Source organism: Chrysemys picta, chromosome 6, assembly GCF_011386835.1.
Source record: "Chrysemys picta bellii isolate R12L10 chromosome 6, ASM1138683v2, whole genome shotgun sequence".
NCBI classification, from domain to species: domain Eukaryota; kingdom Metazoa; phylum Chordata; order Testudines; family Emydidae; genus Chrysemys; species Chrysemys picta.
The window spans coordinates 119137658-119145744 of record NC_088796.1 but is presented as its reverse complement, the minus strand read 5'-3'; the positions used below and the strand labels follow the sequence as shown (position 1 = coordinate 119145744).

The window sequence follows — 8087 nt, the reverse complement described above, 5'->3', positions numbered from 1 at the left end:
CAACCAGTGTCCGCGGCACTGCTCTCGCAGCGACCTATCCTCGCCGGACTCCGGCCACGTGTGGGCGGGGCCGACAGCAGGGGGGGCGAAACCTCCAGGGCTCATAGGAAACGAGGCTAGATTGGGCGGGACGGGTGGAGTGTGGACAGCAGGGGGCGGTAACTGAGGGGCAGAAGCGGGGAGAGCAGTGGGGGTATCTGGGAGGAGCAGGGGAAGTGGGGGGGGCAGTGGCGGGTATCTGGGAGGAGCAGGGAAAGTGTTGGGGCTGTGGGGGGTATCTGGGAGGAGCAGGGGAAGTGTGGGGGCAGTGGCGGGTATCTGGGAGGAGCAGGGAAAGTGTTGGGGCTGTGGGGGGTATCTGGGAGGAGCAGGGGAAGTGTGGGGGCAGTGGCGGGTATCTGGGAGGAGCAGGGGCAGTGGGGGGTATCTGGGAGGAGCCGGGAAAGTGTGGGGGCAGTGGGGGGTATCTGGGAGGAGCAGGGGAAGTGTGGGGGCAGTGGGGGGTATCTGGGAGGAGCAGGGGAAGTGTGGGGGCAGTGGGGGGTATCTGGGAGGAGCAGGGGCAGTGTGGGTGCAGTGGGGGGTATCTGGGAGGAGCAGGGGAAGTGTGGGGGCAGTGGGGGGTATCTGGGAGGAGCAGGGGCAGTGTGGGGTATCTGGGAGGAGCCGGGGAAGTGGGGGGGCAGTGGCGGGTATCTGGGAGGAGCAGGGGAAGTGTGGGGGCAGTGGTAGGGCTACCATATGTCCGGATTTCCCTGGACATGTCCAGCTTTTCGGTCTATAAATAGCCGTCCGGGGGGGATTTTTAAAAATCTAAAAATGTCTGGGATTTCCCCCCCGGTTGGCTATTTATAGACAGAAAAGAGGCAGCCAAAGCACCTTCCCAGCTTCCCCCATCCCCTGCAGCCTTACCACTCTGTCCAGCCCCACAGCTGTCTTCCCCCTTCCCCCTCCTAAGCAGGGGCAGGTGGGAGGCAGCAGCAGATAAGCTGGGGCGGCGGGGGCGGGGCGCGAGGAGGAGAGCTCTGGGGAGGCGCAGCCCAGTCCGGCCGTGGCCGAGCGGCTCCCTCCAGCCCGGGCCGAGTGGCGCCCGGCGGCCCCAGCGGCTCCGGCCCAGCTCGGATCCCAGGGCGGCGGCCCCGGTTCCGGCCGAGCATCCCCAGCCCGGCGCCAGCCGAGCACCCCCGGCCTGGGCCCCAGCAGCTCCGGCTCTGGCCCGGCTCGGGCCCCAGCAGCACCGGCCCCGGTTCTGGCCGAGCGCGCCAACCCAACCCTGGCTGAGCATCTCCGGCCTGGCCCCAAGCCCTGCAACCCCTTTCGGAGCTCCGGACGGAGCTCAGCCCGATTCCTGAGCTCTTTAAAGCCGGCCCTGGTCAGGGGACAGGGAGCGGGGTGGAGTTCGTCGGGGGTCTGTCAGGGGGGCAGGGGTGTGGAGAGGGGTTGGGACAGACAGGGAGCGGGGGGGTAGATGGGTCTGGGGTTCTGGGGGGGTCTGTCAGGGGGGCAGGGGTGTGGAGAGGGGTTGGGACAGTCAGGGACAGGGAGCAGGGGGCTTAGGTAGGTCGGGGGTTCTGGAGGGGCTGTCAGGGGCGCAGGGGTGTGGAGAGGGGTCGAGGCAGGCAGGGAGCAGAGGGGGTTGGATGGGTCGGGAGTTCTGGGGGTCCTGTCAGGGGGCGGGGAGCAGTTAGATAGGGCATGGGAGTCCCGGGGGTCTGTCTGGGGGCGGGGGAGTGAATATGGGGTGGGGGTGTGGATAAGGTCGGGGCAGTCAGGGGACAGGTAGGGTCATAGGGGGACAGTGAGGGTGGGGGGTTCTCAGGAGGGGGCAGTCAGGGGAGAAGAAGCAGGGCGGCTTAGATAGGGGGTAGGGTCCTAGGGGGCAGTTAGTGGCAGGGGTCCCAGGAGGGAGCAGTCAGGGGACAAGGAGCGGGGGGGTGGGTTTGAGGGTTCTGAGGGGGGCAATCAGGGGGTGGGAAGTGGGAGGGAGTGGATGGGGGCGGGGCAGGGCGGGGCTAGAGTGGGGCTCCTCCCCCCCAGTCACCTCTTTTTTGCTTGTGGAAATATGGTAACCCTAGGCAGTGGGGGGTATCTGGGAGAAGCAGAGGAAGTGTGGCGGCAGTGGGGGTATCTAGGAGGAGCAGGGGAAGTGTGGGGGCAGTGGGAGGTATTTGGGAGGAGCAGGGAAAGTGGGGGGCAGTGGGGTAGGAGGAGCAGGGGAAGTGGGGGGTATCTGGGAGCAGGGGTAGGAGCAGGGGGGGAATGATTGGTGATGTGAGTATTAGTTGAAAGCAACAGAGGGTCCTGTGGCACCTTTGAGACTAACAGAAGTATTGGGAGCATAAGCTTTCGTGGGTAAGAACCTCACTTGCATCTGAAGAAGTGAGGTTCTTACCCACGAAAGCTTATGCTCCCAATACTTCTGTTAGTCTCAAAGGTGCCACAGGACCCTCTGTTACTTTTTACAGATTCAGACTAACACGGCTACCCCTCTGATACTTGAGTATTAGTTGTGTGGTGTGACTAAAGAGTCAAGGGCCTGTGTAGATAAACAGAGAGGCAGGCTGGGGAGTCTTTGCTTTTTGGGAAATAGTCACTTCTTGCTTCTAGAACAGGGGTGGGCAAATTTTTTGGCCCGAGGGCCACATCGAGGTTGCAGAACTGTATGGAGGGCCGGGTAGGCTGTGCCTCTCCCAAACAGCCTGGCCCCTGCCCCCTATCCACCCCCTCCCACTTCCCGCCCCCTGACTGCCCCCCTCAGAACCCCTGACCCACCCAACCCCCCCTGCTCCCTGTCCCCTGACTGCTCCAACCCCTATCCACACCCCCGCTCTCTGACAGGCCCTGTGGGATTCCCACGCCTATCCAACCCCCCTGCTTCTTGTCCCCGACTGCCCCCCTGGGACCCCTAGCCCCTAACCATCCCCCGGGACCCCCAGCCAACCCTCCTGTCTCCTGACTGCCACCTCCAGGCCCCCCTGCCCCTAACAGCTCCCCTCAGGACCCCACCCCCTATCCAACCCCCCCTTGCTCCCTGTTCCCTGACTGCCCCAACCCCTCTCCACACCCCTGCCCCCTGACAGGCCCTCTGGGACTTCCGCGCCTATACAACCCTCCCTGATCCCTGTCCCCGACAGGCCCCCAGGACTCCCACATTTATCCAATCTCGGCCCCCCCCCCCCCGTTTCTCATCCCTTAACTGCCCCTCCCCCCAGAACCTCCGCCCCTAGCCCCTAACCATCCCCCAGGACCCCAGCCAACCCCCCTGCTCCCTGTCCCCTGACTGCTCCCCAGGACCCTCTGCCCCATATCCAACCCCCGGTCCCAGCCCCCTTACCATGCCGCTCAGAGAAGCATGTCTGGCTGCCCGGAGCCTGCCACACTGCCCTGCAGGAGCACGCAGCCCTGCCACCCAGAGTGCTGCCTGCGTGGCTGCAGGGGATGGGGGTAGTGGGGTCTAGTCTGCCCGGCAGGTAGCTCAGCCTGCAGGCCGTAGTTTGCCCACCTCTACACTAAAGGCATAGGGCACAGGGCTGACAGGAGTTTGTCATCTTCCATGACAGTCGTGTTTACCAGCCTTTTCACACTTATGCTTGGGGCCCTACCAAATTCAAGGCTGTGAAAAATGTGTCATGGACTGTGAAATCTGGTCTTTTTTGTATTTTTAGCCTATACTATACAGATTTCATGGGGGAGACCAGACCAGTGTTTCTGAAACTGGGGGTCCTGACCCAAAAGGGGTTGGGGAGAGGGGTGTTACAAGGCGTAGGGGGTCAGGGTATGCCACCCTTACTTCTGCACTGCCTTCAGAGCTGGGTGGCTAGAGAGCGGTGGCTGCTGCCCAGGAACCCAGCTCTGAAGGCAGAGCCCTGCCAACAGCAGCGCAGAAGTAAGGGTGACAATACCATACCATGCCACCCTTACTTCTGCGCTGCTGCCTTCAGAGCTGGGCAGCTGGAGAATGGCGGCGGCTAGCAGAGGGTCAAGCTCTGAAGGCAGCAGCGCAGAAGTAAGGGTAGCAACAACATACCATGCCATCCTTACTTCTGCACCGCTGGTGGTGGTGGTGCTGTTTAGAGCTGGGCTCCTTGCCAGCAGCCGCTGCTCTCTGGCCGCCCAGCTCTGAAAGCAGCGCTGCCACCAACAGCAGTACTAAGGAAGGGTAGCAATACCAAGATCCCCCCCTTATAATAACCTTGTGACTAGCCCACAACCCCTTCTGGGTCAGGACCCCTACAGTTATAACACTGTGAAATTTCAGATTTAAATATCTAAAATAATGAAATTTACAAATCCTATGACCATGAAATTGACCAAAATGGTAGGGCTCTATCTATGCTATATAGCCTTTCAGGATCATTATGCATTCAGCCAGGTTTCAGGTATACTCCTGAAGCTTCCCATGCTGACCATCAGGGGAACCTCTGTGTTGCAGAGACATTGCGGGCAGATTATGTACTTTATTCTTCTGCCTTCTCTGTTTCCCCTGGTGAATCTGTCACTCTTCTACTATGTCAGTAGCATGCTCTGCCAGCAAAGAAAGTGACTGGGCAGGGAAAATTGTGGGGGAACAGAGGCAGAAAGGACACAGAAAACAATGGGAGATGGAAAGGAGACAGAATCAGCCTGCTTCCATTTTGTAAATAACTTAGCTTTTGCTTGCAAGCTTCCCTTGTTCTGTTGTACTGAAATGATGACAAGGAATCTCTGCTGAAGACAAGTGTTACACTCCAGCATAACTATTTGTCTACTTGGAGCCCTTGTGGATGTACGCACCTTGTCCCAAACTTGCTACACTTTGTTCGGTGCCCAGTGCTGCCTCCTCCCTGACTGCACGGTGCTTCAGTGATGACCACTACGAGATACCATTTTACTGTCACTTTTCAGAGCAGAACAAAGCCTTATGCTAATATAACTGAATTTTAGATAGCTGGAAATCTAGCTTGGCATAGTCGCTCTCGTACTAAAATGTTGTATCTTGCCACAAATTCAGGCTTTGCCCCAAGGAAATACCTCATGTTCCAGAAGACCTCTGCAAAAAAGTCTCAGGTGAATTTTTTTTTTTTTTTACAGTAAACATTATAGGTGGGGCTGACAGCAATATTACTTAAGGTTGCCTGATACATCCCATTATAAGACTTTTTTTAAAGTAGCTTATAAGTTTGCCAGACTTTAACTGTTTGGATTGATATTTTCCATGCCAGCTGTTTGCTTCAGACTGACTTTTTTGAAAATTTCAGCCAAAACAATTGTCATTTCTGAGACTGAGACTTGGGGAAAGAATAAATTATTCTATCAATGTGAAAATTTTCTTGTGATATTTTCTTCAACAGTCTCTAGCACCACTCTTTCTTTAAAAGAGACTTGAAATTCGGCAGGGGGCCCTTTTTATCAAAGATGTGCCTTCTGTCATCCCTGTGAAAAACTGTTGAAATTTAGCCAAGTTATTAGCCTTTGAAAATTTGCAGTTTGCACATGCTCAATAGAAACTTCTTAGGTTTTAGCAATTAAATTCCAAATATTATTTCCACACTAGGCATTCTCCAAGCTGGGGCTGAGCAGGACTTTCAATGCAGTTGCAGCTATGGGTTGCTGCAGGCTGGGACCCAGCCAGGCACTAGAACGGAGAGTAGGCAGCTGCCTTTTCCTGTAGTTTACCAATGTGATATATGCCATCATGTGCCAGCAATGCCCCTCTGCCATGTACATTGGCCAAACCGGACAGTCACTATGCAAAAGAATTAATGGACACAAATCTGACATCAGGAATCATAACATTCAAAAACCAGTAGGAGAACACTTCAACCTCTCGGGTCACTCAGTAACAGACTTAAAGGTGGCAATTCTGCAACAGAAAAGCTTCAAAAACAAACTCCAATGAGAAACTGCTGAGCTTGAATTAATATGCAAACTAGATACCATTAACCTGGGTTTGAATAGAGACTGGGAGTGGCTGGGTCATTACACATATTGAATCTATTCCCCCATGTTAAGTATCCTCACACCTTCTTGTCAGCTGTCTAAAATGGGCCATCTTGATTATCACTACAAAAGTTTTTTTTCTCCTGCTGATAATAGCTCATCTTAATTAATTAACCAGTTGGTATGGCTACTTCCACTTTTTCATGTTTTCATTATGTATATATCTTCTTCTATATGTTCCACTCTATGCATCTGATGAAGTGGGCTATAGCCCACGAAAGCTTACGCTCAAATAAATTTGTTAGTCTCTAAGTGCCACAAGTACTCCTGTTCTTTTTGCGGATACAGGCTAACACGGCTGCTACTCTGAAACCTGTAGTTTCAATGACCATCATGCAAGGAAGAGGAGAGTGCCTGATCCGAATGCAGAGAGGATAAGAGCCAGACTGAATCAAAATCTGAGGATGGTGGGGCAGTTTTTTGATAGGCCCATTAGCCATATTCTGGGGGGTGGGAGATTGGATTGGAGGAGTAAAACATGTAATTGATATAGTAACTACCTTCCTAAAACAAGTTAGAAAATAAATGCAGATAAATTATTTTTTTCTTTTTAAAATCTCATCTCTGCATAACAGCAAGGACACCTGGAAGCATCTTGTGTTGTGCAACTCATGCCTACTCCCCCTCTTAATATTGCCTCTAAACATAGTGTCTTATGAAATTGTTTTCGTCCTAGCTATAGTACAATGGTTTCCAGCACTCTCCCATCCTGAGATGGGACATGAGACATTTCATTTCTTAAACAGAACTTTGATTACATTTCATCTCAATTACTGCAACCTCCCTGCATCACACTTTTTGCTTCTACAGTTAATCCAAAATGTTCGTGGTAGGATCATCTTTCTTCTGCTACTCCTACCATATCTGCCCCCTCATTGATCCTCTTTGTAATGGAATACTAAACTGTATTATACTGTTTGGCCACTAGGTGGCGATGTGTATAAAATACCTTATTTAAAGGAACCTCACTCATAACTGACAGGGCATTGAAAGATCTTATGGTGTATATAAGCAAGTCCATATCTGGTACAGGAACATGACATTGTGGAAAGAGTAAACTAAGAATAGAAACTGAAGGAACAAAGCAACAAAGGTTGCAGGATCTCATCAATATGCCACCCTCCATTTCCCCCAGAGACCCCCAAAGTTTGTCAACTTTGACAAACCTTCAGAATGAACTAACTGGAAACAATATTTGCAAGATCTTGCATTGCTACCAAGCGCCACAAGGAAACTGATGATATACAGGTATCTTCTTTAATTTATGCTACGGGGAAGCCAGCAGAACATATCTTTAAATCCTTTTGCTTTACTGAAGACAGTCACAAAGATGACTTTGAAAGTTCTGACTATGTGATGCATGCTTTATACCTCAGAGGAATGTGATTTATGAAAGAGCATATTTTCACCAGAGAATTCAAGAACCAGGGGAAAATGTTTAATCAATGTTTTATAAGAGCTCTGCATACATTGGCTGGAAACTGATTTTTAAGAATGCAAAACATGAAAATATCAGAGAGGTTGGTTACTGGGTTAACGCACACAAACTTTTCACAGTAGCTACAATTGAAAAGAAATTTAACTCTAGCTACAGCTAGACAGAGAGCAAAGCATTCTGAGCTGGTGAAATAGCAAAACCTAGAGCAACCCGACAAACCTGAAGGACTTGAAACTAGCTGAGAACTTTTAACACAAGTGTCTGTTTACAGTTTATCATAAAACCCTTCAGGCAAGGAGAGAGAGAGAGAGAACTCCCAGGATAAGAGGGACAAATTCCAGCCTACGTGCACAAGATGTGGAAAAAGTCAGATCCCAAGAGATGATGCATGTCAGCCAGAAGCACATGGTGGTAATAACTGCATGAAATATGATCATTTTGTAGCTGTTAGCCATACCAAAGCAGTCAGGGAATTGACTCATATTACAAACAATCAAGAGCCATTGTTTCTGGGATCTATCACTTGTGATAACATGGAGACTGCCTGGAGAGTGAAACTGAATATTGATGGCAAGACTAGTGACTTTAAAATTGACTTATGAGCTTATGGCACAGTCCTTTCAGAAAGGAGTTACAATCACCTTCAACCCCTCCCAGAGCTGAAGTTACC

General features: G+C 52.0%; 1 protein-coding gene across 1 annotated transcript in view; it reads right to left on the bottom strand.

Annotated features, from left to right (window-relative positions):
• SNX30 (sorting nexin family member 30) overlaps positions 1–8087 on the bottom strand; it is a 582715-nt gene that overhangs the window by 327880 nt on the left and 246748 nt on the right. The gene's annotated exons all lie outside the window — the stretch shown is intronic.